Here is a 9836-nt window from a genome sequence, read left to right on the forward strand (position 1 = left end):
AACAGATTATCCGGGAGGCTGGGGTCTGTAAGGAGAAATATGGCATCAGGATTGGAGAAAGATTCATCAATAATCTGCATTATCCAGATGACACACCCTGCTTGCTGAAACTGAGGAGAACTTGAAGGATTGCAGCCTTCAATATGAATTGAGGCTCAATATCTAGAAAACAAAAATTCTCGCCACTGAGCCAATTGGCAGCATCATGATAGATGATGAAGAGATTGAGATTGTTCATAGCTTTAGTTTATTTGGCTCCAAAATCAACACTCGGCACCAGCAGCCAAGAAATTAAAAGATGTATTGTGATTGGAAAGCCTCCTGTTAGAGACCTCTCCAAAGTACTTAAGAACAATGATGTCAGTCTGGAGACTAAAGTGTGCCTGATACAGGCTATGTTCTCTGCAATCACTTGCTATGCATCAGAAAACTGGACAATGACTATGGATGATAAAAAAAGTTTATGCTTTTGAATGTGGTGTTGGAGAAGAATACTGAATATACCATGGATTGCTGAGAAAATGAGTAGTTTCATCCTAGAAAGGATGCTCCTTGGAGGCAAGAATTCTAAAGCTTTGTCTGACATACTTTGGACATGTTTCAAGGAGGGATGAGTCTATGGAGAGGGACTTCATGCTTGGGAGGGTGGAGAGACAGCACAGGGGAGAAAGACACTCTATGAGGTGCATTGATTCAGGTAATAAGGATAGATGTGTTGGAGACAGTGAGATTGGCACAGAATAGAGCAAGTTTTAGGCCTTTTGCACTATGAATCGCAGGTGATTCAATGGAACATAACAACAACAACAACAAAACAGGACTTATATTTTCCCAATTAAAAAGACCAAGTAAAAATTACATAACTGGATTTTTTGCCAGAACCAACATTTCAATTTATCTTCCTACATGTGACATCGTTGACTTTTACTATTATTTAAAGCAAACTTGGTGCAGTGTTGAGGTATGTAGTAAAAAGCACTATGTTTATACACATACATATATTCTCTATGGGGAAAAATGATGCCTGGATGTATATATGTGTGTTATGTAAACATAGCAGTTGGTCAGAAGAGTCTGAGCTTTAGGACATTAATGAAAAAAAACAAGCATACTGTAAATAAAGACTTGCCAATAGGACATATAGGTTGGACTGTCAGCCAGTAACTTAGCTGGTTCCAGCCTGAAGGGTTCCACCTTTCCCAGGTGGGCCTACTGTCACCCTGTTATGATCGGTGATCATGCCCTCCAAATCTGCCCAGGAATCTGTGATCAGAGGAGTGTGCAGTGAGGCTGTGCTCACTCATATAATGTGCCTCCCCTACTGCAACCTTCTTTAGTGAAAGGCAGAATATGATTGCTTCCTGTCTCCTGAAGAGAGGAACAGATCAGAGACTCCTTCCACCCCTACAGGATCTGTCAGAAAGTGTCTTCTGCTAACCACAGGATCACATCTAAAGCCGTTCAGAAAGTGTGGTTTCAGCACTTTCAAACAGCTGAGTCATCTGAGCCTTAAGACACAGGCTTTCACCTGATTGCTAATGGCTCAAAATTAGTTCCAGCTAACACAGCTAGACCTCATGTCACCCTCCAAATCAGCTTTTCTCCTATATGGATGGTTGTACCTGGAAATTATCTCTGGTGATCTTGCACTCATTCATCATAGGTTTCAGAGTATGACTTTTTCTAGTCACACATGTCTTGCATCCAGCCCTCTTGCTCAAGCCCACCTCAGACAGACTGATGTAGGTGGAGGTGGGGCCAACAGTCTCAGTCATTTGGAGTCTTATGACTTGTAGACCCGATGAGTGCTGCCTGGAGGTTAGGTTTTACCCAAGCTACAAGCATTTTACATTTACTGCCAAGCAGATATATGAATTCAGCACCCAAGACACTATTTAGCACACTATGGTAGTTATTCAGTAAATGTTCGCTTCACTCCCTTTCTCCAAACTCAGTTTGATTCCTCCAGGCCACTCACAGTTATTCTCCCTCCTACAGCTGACTTCTCCCTTATGTCACTTCCCCAAACTAGCAGAACTAAGAGGGGAAAATGAATCATCTCATGTTGCCTCTTGCTTGGGAGAAAGATGTTGAAACTCTTGGCTAAATGAAGTTTAGGAATTACCTGAAGAATAAAATGATCTATAATGCCTCCCTCTCATCCCCACTGCTTCATTGGTGTCTGGAACATTCTTAGCACTCATCTGTAACTACCAGACACAAAAAGAAGGGCATGGATTCTGAAGCCTGAGAAGTGGTGTTCAGAAGGCCAGGCAAACTGGTGATTCAGATGACCAGGTTCCCTGTGCAGGGATCCTAACAGATAGGAGAGATTGACAGTAGATCCCAGAGTGTGCTTTGGGACATATGCCCAAGAAGAGAATGGTAACAGCCCACTGTGGTCCTAGGACAAAGAGTATGGAGGGAGTGGATGCTGGACTGGACTGGGCAAAGATATGGACAAAGGAGACCCAAGCCATGTCCCCACCCCAGAAATGCAGGAAATTGGCTCTGTAGCACTGTCAGGACCTTGGGCTGTGCCTACTTTCAGTGTTTGTTGCACGTCACCCCAGCATCTTCGGCATGTCCACAGTTTGTCCTTTCCCATTTGGAGAAGATGCAGCGGAAGATTCTATCCTCTGTGCCCTTGCAGGTAACATCGTCCTTCCAGATTCTCCCAGGGTCTTGTCTGAATCGGGCTGCTCTGTACACCTCCTCCACGCTGCGGAAGACCAGCGTGAGGCACACCATGTCCCTTCCTTCTTGTCCCAGCCGTCATCACACATGGTACCCCAGCGCTGGTCATGGTACACCTCCCCACGGCCCTCGTGAGGACCTGAGCCATTCACCAACCTGATGGCCACAGCCTCCACGCCACCTGCAGCATCTGCTGCTGTATCTCCTCTCTCTCCTTTCGGGCCTCGGTCTCTTTTGAACCCACGCATGCCCATTGGTCCTGTGGGTCTGGTAATCCTGGAAGACCTCGAAGTCTGGGCAATGTAGGCATTCCAAGCTCGCCTTTCTTCCCTTCATCCCCCTGATTGCCTTTGGGTCCTGGTGGTCCTTTTGCAAGCGAGATATTTCTCAATGCAATGGAATGCTCCCAGTTTTTGAGGGGCAGATCGTTGGCTACAGCACTGAGCATGGCCAGCTCTTGCTTGAGCTGCAGCTCCATGTCTATGTGCACCAGCCTCATGCGGCATGTGTCCTCAGTAGTCCCGCAGCTACGTGTGGTGGAGGGCCACGTCGTAGGACAAGCTCTGGGTGAGTCCATGTGGCGCCCACGTTGACGAGCTCTTCACCCAGGAGGCCCACCCCGCGCACCAGCCGGTCAATCAGGCCCCAGTGGCTCCGCAGAAGCAGCTGGCTGCTGTTACTCTGCACCTGCTGCTGGTAGAGCTCAAGCTGAGCAGTGTCCCTCTGCTGGCCCTCTGGTCACGTAGCTGGGCCTCAGCCTGCTCAGGTCTGCGCCTCCTGTGCGTGCAGCCCCCACAGCACGCCCTCCAGCCGCTGTACAACGCCTGCCAGCGCCAGCAGCGAGTCCGGGTGGTTTGGTTCTGCAGCGCATCCTGCATCTTCCATACCTGCTCAGACAGGTCATATTGCAGCAGAGCCTGTAGCAGAGCCTGCAGCAGTCAAAGCCGCAAGTCCAGGACGCTCTCCTTCAGCCTGTTTACATTACGAGTCAGTACCTCAGATCATCTGGGGAGCTCCAGGGTCTGGACACTGCTAGGATGAAGATGCCCACAAGAATCAGGAAGATCAGCAGGTAGAGTCCAAGAACAGCATGTTTGGGTGCTGGGGAGGGGGAGTCCAGCTGGGTACAACAACCTGTTGCTCGCCGTCGGTGCCATGAACCTCTACGAACTTCCCACCCACAGCTGAGCGAGCGATGTCAGGTGCGCAGTAGAGGGCTGAGGCTGCGGAGCAAGCATGACTGTGGTATTTTTCTGACACTAACCCCTCTCTCAGGCCGTCAGAGGTGCAGCAGAGGAGCCAGGGCCAGGCAGAGCACACCCACTCCTCTCCCCTTCAGCCTCCTCCTCCTCTTGCAGGCGCCACTGCCTGTTAACACAACTTTTTAACCAAACAAGATAGAAGCCAAAAAGATTCTATCAGAACAAAACAGTTCTGGAAGGCAGTAAAGAAAGCCTTTTGAGTATTTCTGGCAGTTTCTAAGTCAACTTCAACTCAGAACTACTTAATGAATAACCGAATGAGCGCCAGCACCATCTTTGTGATGGTTGGTAAATTTGAGACCATAGCTTTGTCTGTTTTATCAACCCATGTTGTGGAAGACTTCCTTCTTTATTGTTCACTGTCTATTTTACCAATAATGGTGACCTGTCCTAGCACCTGGTTTTTCTGATGACATGTCTAACAGAAGGGAGCTGCATAATCATCCACCACCACACTCATGAGTATTGCACATTCTGAGAGACATATCTGAGGTATGACATGTAGTTTTTAAAAGAGACAGAAAAAGAACAACTTTGTAAAGTGAACAGTCAATAAATTGTCAATAGTCTCTAGTCAATAAATTATATAAATATATGTTATTGACTAGATTGTATTTATATATTATGTAAATATATTATTATGATGTTATATAGAGTTAACTTGTGGTTGCTGTGATGCTAAACACTGTGACACTGATGTGCCAAATGTGATAAAGGTTACCCATGGTGGACAATGTTTGGTGGCACTTCCCGATTAAAATAAACAGGAAGTGGAAGCAGGAGTGGCATCCACTTCCGAAATGTCTTGCCTCTGGAAACTCTATGAACAGTGCTCAGGGCTTTTGTTCATACAGTTGCTCTGAGTCATGTACAAATGATGGCAACAACAGTGTTACATAAGATATAAATAGAATCTAGTAAAAAACATATATAAATGCAATCTAGTCAATAAAATATTTTTATATAATGTATTCTATTTTTGTGGTTTAGGGAGTCCTACTGGCCTAGTAATAAGAAGCTATGGTGCACCCCCAAAGGCACACAGTTCAAATCTGTCAGCGGCTCCGAGGGAGAAAGATGGACAATCTCTTCCCAGACGATTAACTGCCTCTGAAAATTCACCAGAGGGTCATCTATGGGTTGGTTCATACTTGATGGTACACAACACCAACAGTCCATAGAGAGCTTGAGGAACACGCCTTTTCAAAAATTTTAATCTACAGCCACAGTATGGAAGGAAGGCCATCTCCTCCAGTGTAAATGACAGCCTCTGAAAATTCATGGGAGAGGAGTTATGAGTCTGTTTTGACTTGATAACTCTGATTGAGTAACTGATGCAAACACACACACATACATATACACATTAATTTGGTGGATATTGGCAGCCATTGACATTTGATGACATTCAAAAGAAGGATTCAAAGTTAATTCTTGATTCTTTTCCTGAACTTTGCATAACCTCACTTCTCATCAAATACTATTTTTCCCGTGTTGCTGCTATTTTGTGTTGTCAAGTCACTTATGACTCATAGCAACTCTATTTACAATAGCTCTGAACCCTTCCCTATCTTGAGCCAATCTCATTGTCTCTGACACAGCTGCCGCCATTGCTCCAGTTACTGATACATTCATCTTATCCTGAAATTTCCTCACCTGTGCTGTTCTGCCACACTTTCATGTATAATGTCCTCGGAGAAGGACTAGTCAGTCCCTCTTGGCAACATGGCCAAAATATGTGAGACAAAGCATCAACATCCTTACTTCCAGGGAGCAATTTTGGTTTCACCCTCTCCAGGACAGACCTATTTATTCTCTTGGTAGAGATTCTCACCACTGGACCAACTGGCAGCATCAGGATGGATGGTGAAGAGATTGAGATTGTACACAGCTTTAGTTTGCTTGGCTCCATAGTCAACAGTCTTGGCACCAGCAGCCAGGAAATTAAAAGGCGCATTGCCATGGGAAAGTCTGCTGTTAGGGACCCCTCCAAAGTGCTGAAGAGCAATGGTATCTCTTTAGAGACTAAGGTGCATCTGATACAGGCCATGGTCTTCGCAATCACCTGTTATGCATCAGAGAGTTGGACAATGACCAAGGAGGATAGAAGGAGAACTGATGCCTTTGAGCTGTGGTGCTGGAGAAGAGTATTGAGAATACAATGGACTGCTAGGAAAACAAATAGATTTGTCCTAGAGAGGGTTAAACCAGGTGGCTCCTTGGAGGCAAGGATTCTGAGGCTCCGTCTAACTTACTTTGGACATGTAGTGAGGAGAGACCGGTCCTTAGAGAGGGACATCATGCTTGGGAGGGTGGAGGGACGGCGCAGGAGAGGAAGGCCCTCTATGAGGTGGATTGATTCAGTGACTGGGATAATTGGGATGGGAGTGTCAGAGACAGTGCGATTGGCACAGGACAGAGCGGAGTTTAGGGCTGTTGTACATAGGGTCGCTATGAGTGGCAGGCGACTCGACGGCACATAACAACAACAGTACCTGGTATGGAAATTAGTTGGCTAACTGACGGGATAGCTGGCGTCTTGATGGTGGCTCCTCTTGGTGCCAGTCAGGCAAAAGAAATTTCTGAGGTCCTTTTCATTGTGTGTTACTGTTGTTTTTGCCCTTCAAAAGTGGGTGGGCGGCCCTGACCCTTAGAGTAAGAGTAAGGGTGGAGCCTGTGGAGCCTGCTCCAGACAGGCCCTTAAAATCCTCAAGGGCCCTAAGGCCACAGCCTTTAATTGTGTTGGTTCTTCTAGATCATATAACCCTGGTATGTCCACTTGCTGTATAGAGGTAACTCATGGTTGCTGTGAAGCCGAACACTGTGACACTAATGAGTCAAATGCGAGAATGGTTACCCATCGTGGATAGTGTGTGGTGGAGCTCTCTGATTAAAACATGCTTGGAAGCAGAAGTGGCATCCACTTCCATAATAGCTTGCCTCTGGAAACCCTATGAACCTGGAGAAAGGACGAAAGTTATCGGCACTATGAGTCACCTATGACTCGTGCAATTAACAATAACAACAACAACAGTACCTGGTATATTCAATACTCTCTATAGCACCACAAATCAAAAGCATTGATTTTTCTTCTATATAGTATTTCAAGAATTCTTTCTGACTGTACAAAAGCCTGGTTAATCCTGTCTCAGTCTTTTCGTTTAAGTAGAAACTGTGTGAAAACTAGTCTCATCATTTCAAGAAGCAATTAACCTTGTAATCTTCACATGATAAAAATATTAATAACTGTGCCCTTTTTTAAGAGCAAAGTTCCTTAGTCTTTAAAATTGTGATACTCTTTGTTATTAATATCTATGCACATTAACTTTTAAAGTGTCTAATTTTAAGCAACTCAATAAAATCAGTGCCTAATAAGATTTTACAAAATGCAAATATAATCTGATTCCAATCTTCACAAGAGTCCTCAGATTCACTTTTTGAATAAAATCCATGCTGTCCCCTAATAGCTCCACAGGCCTGTGCTGTGAAGTGCATGCTTTCTAGTTTTTAGTGGAGTTTTAAATATTTTTTTTCTCTTAGGACAACAACAAGTCTTCAAACAAGCTCTGCAGAAAGAGAGAGACAGCAAAGATTTCTTCCTTCCCCGTAGGAGATCTGCTGAAAATAGAGCAAAGGAATACAAAGCTAATTTTGTTTTGCAACATATAACTGACTGGTTCTTGAAAATACTGTTGTTGTTATGTGAAGTTGAGTTGCCTGTGACTCATTGTGAACCAATGTACAGCAACCCTAAATACTGCTCTAGTCTGTGCCAAATTTATTGTCTTTTGACCTACCTCCATTATCCCAGTCACTCAATCAATCCATCTAATTGAGGATCTTCCTCTCCTATGCTATCCCTACACCCTCCCAGGCATGACATCCCTCTCCAAGGACTGGTCCCTCCTTGCAACATGTCCAAAGTATGTAAGAGGAAACTTCAGAATCCTTACCTCAAAGGAACATCTTGATATCACCCTCTCTAGGACAAAACTGTTCTCCTAGCAGTCAATGGTATATTCAATACACTTCTTCAGCACCACAGTTCAAAGGTATCAATTCTCCTTCTATTATCCCTAGTCATTGTCCAGCTTCCAGATGCCTAACACATACTTGTGAAGACCATGGCCTGGATCAAGTGCACCTCAGTCTCCAGACTGACATTGTTGCTCTTCAGTACTTTGGAGAAGTCTCTGACAGTAGATTTTCTCAAAACAATTCGCCTTTTGGTTTCCTGGCTGCTGGTGCCAAGAGTGTTTGATTGTGGATCCAAGCAAACTAAAGCTCCAAACAATCTCAATCTCTTCACCATCATGATACTGCTAATCAGCACAGTGGTGAGAATCTTTGTCTTCTTGATGTTGAGCTTCAATCAATATTGAAAACTGTATGACCTTCTGCAGCAAGTGCTTCAGGTCCTCCTTAGTTTCATCAAGCAGGGTTGTATCATCTGCATAATACAGATTGTTGATGAGTTTTCTAATATGATGCTGTTGTTATGGCATTAATTCATTTTCTATCATGTTTAGTCATTATCTAGCTCTTTGATGTATAACAAGTAATTGTTAGCAATCTCAATCTCTTCTCCATTCATCATGGAGCTGTCCATTGGCCCAGTGGTAAGAATCTTTGCCTTCTTGATGTTTAACTTCAATCCATATTGAAGACCACAGTCCTTGACGTTCTATAGCAAGTGCTTCAGGTCAGTCTCAGTTTCAGCAAGGAAGGTTGGGTCATCTCCATAACATAGGTTGTTGATGAGTCTTCCTCTCATCCTAATGCCATATTCTTCCTCATAAAACCCTGCTTCCTGAATGATCTGTTTTGTATATTGACTGAACAGGTATGGAGACAGGATGCATCCCTGATACGCTCCCTTTCTGATGTTAAACATCCAATGTTTCCCTGTTCTGTTCTGTCTTAATATACTATATATAACAAAACTCACAGGGTAATAGAATTAGTCTTTTTCAATGTTCTGGTACTTCTTCCTTCACCTCACCATAATAGGTATGTACTGTGAGGGTGTTGGCTTCCTGCGGTCCTTGTGGTTAATGGAGCCTTGTTCCTGTGTGGACCACTCCGCAGACTGACAGGGAGAAGAGATCTAATGTGCAGTGTTCCTCTGCTCTCACAGTATCCTACATATCCATAAAAGGTTACATACGCTGCTTTGACATGATAGCCAGAGCTGAGGATTCTGACTGCATCTCACCAGCCAGAAGGAATGTGATGTCATCAACACTAGCATGGCTTGCATTCCCACCCTCATCAAGAAACTCAAACAGAGTAGCAGAGAAAATCCCCACTCCCTTCAAATCAATCTTGATTCATAGAAACACTCCATCAGGTCTCCAAAGATGTAAATTTTTATGATAAGCGATTGCTCATCTTTCTTCTGTGGAGAAGCTGGTGGGTTCAAACCACTGAACTTTTTTCTAAACAGTCCAGCATGTTATGCACTAGGCCACCAAAGCTTTTCCATGTATGCAGAAGGAAGCAATATTCTGATGTATGTCCTGGATGAAACAGATTCAGTGGATGAATTCAGTCTCTCTTGATGATATTAGCAGTGAATGAGTTCATTCTGTGACTTTGGGCAACCTCAAGTTTTGTAGCTAGGAGGAAGCCATCTGATTGATTGGATTTGGATTGGACATCTGAAGGACATGGGACCTGAGCAGATTGAATGATGTCAGTCTGTTCATAGGCTTTAGTGTCACAAATGCCCTGTGTTTCAGAGATGGTATGCTACATTGTATTAAACATCCCTAGCGAGGCAGTCATCAGAACAGAGCAAGGAAACACTGCATGGTTCAAAATTGGGAAGGCTGTACGCCAGGGATGTGGCCTGTCTCCATACCTTTTCAATCTGTATGC

The 9836-nt window shown here is 44.3% G+C and overlaps 1 pseudogene; it reads right to left on the reverse strand.

Annotated features, from left to right (window-relative positions):
• Positions 1-2547: 2547 nt before the first annotated feature.
• LOC102856889 lies at positions 2548-4233 on the reverse strand (annotated as a pseudogene).
• Positions 4234-9836: the final 5603 nt, after the last annotated feature.

This window comes from Elephantulus edwardii, unplaced genomic scaffold (assembly GCF_000299155.1).
Source record: "Elephantulus edwardii isolate Elephantulus edwardi_28Jun2011 unplaced genomic scaffold, EleEdw1.0 scaffold00097, whole genome shotgun sequence".
Lineage (NCBI taxonomy): Eukaryota > Metazoa > Chordata > Mammalia > Macroscelidea > Macroscelididae > Elephantulus > Elephantulus edwardii.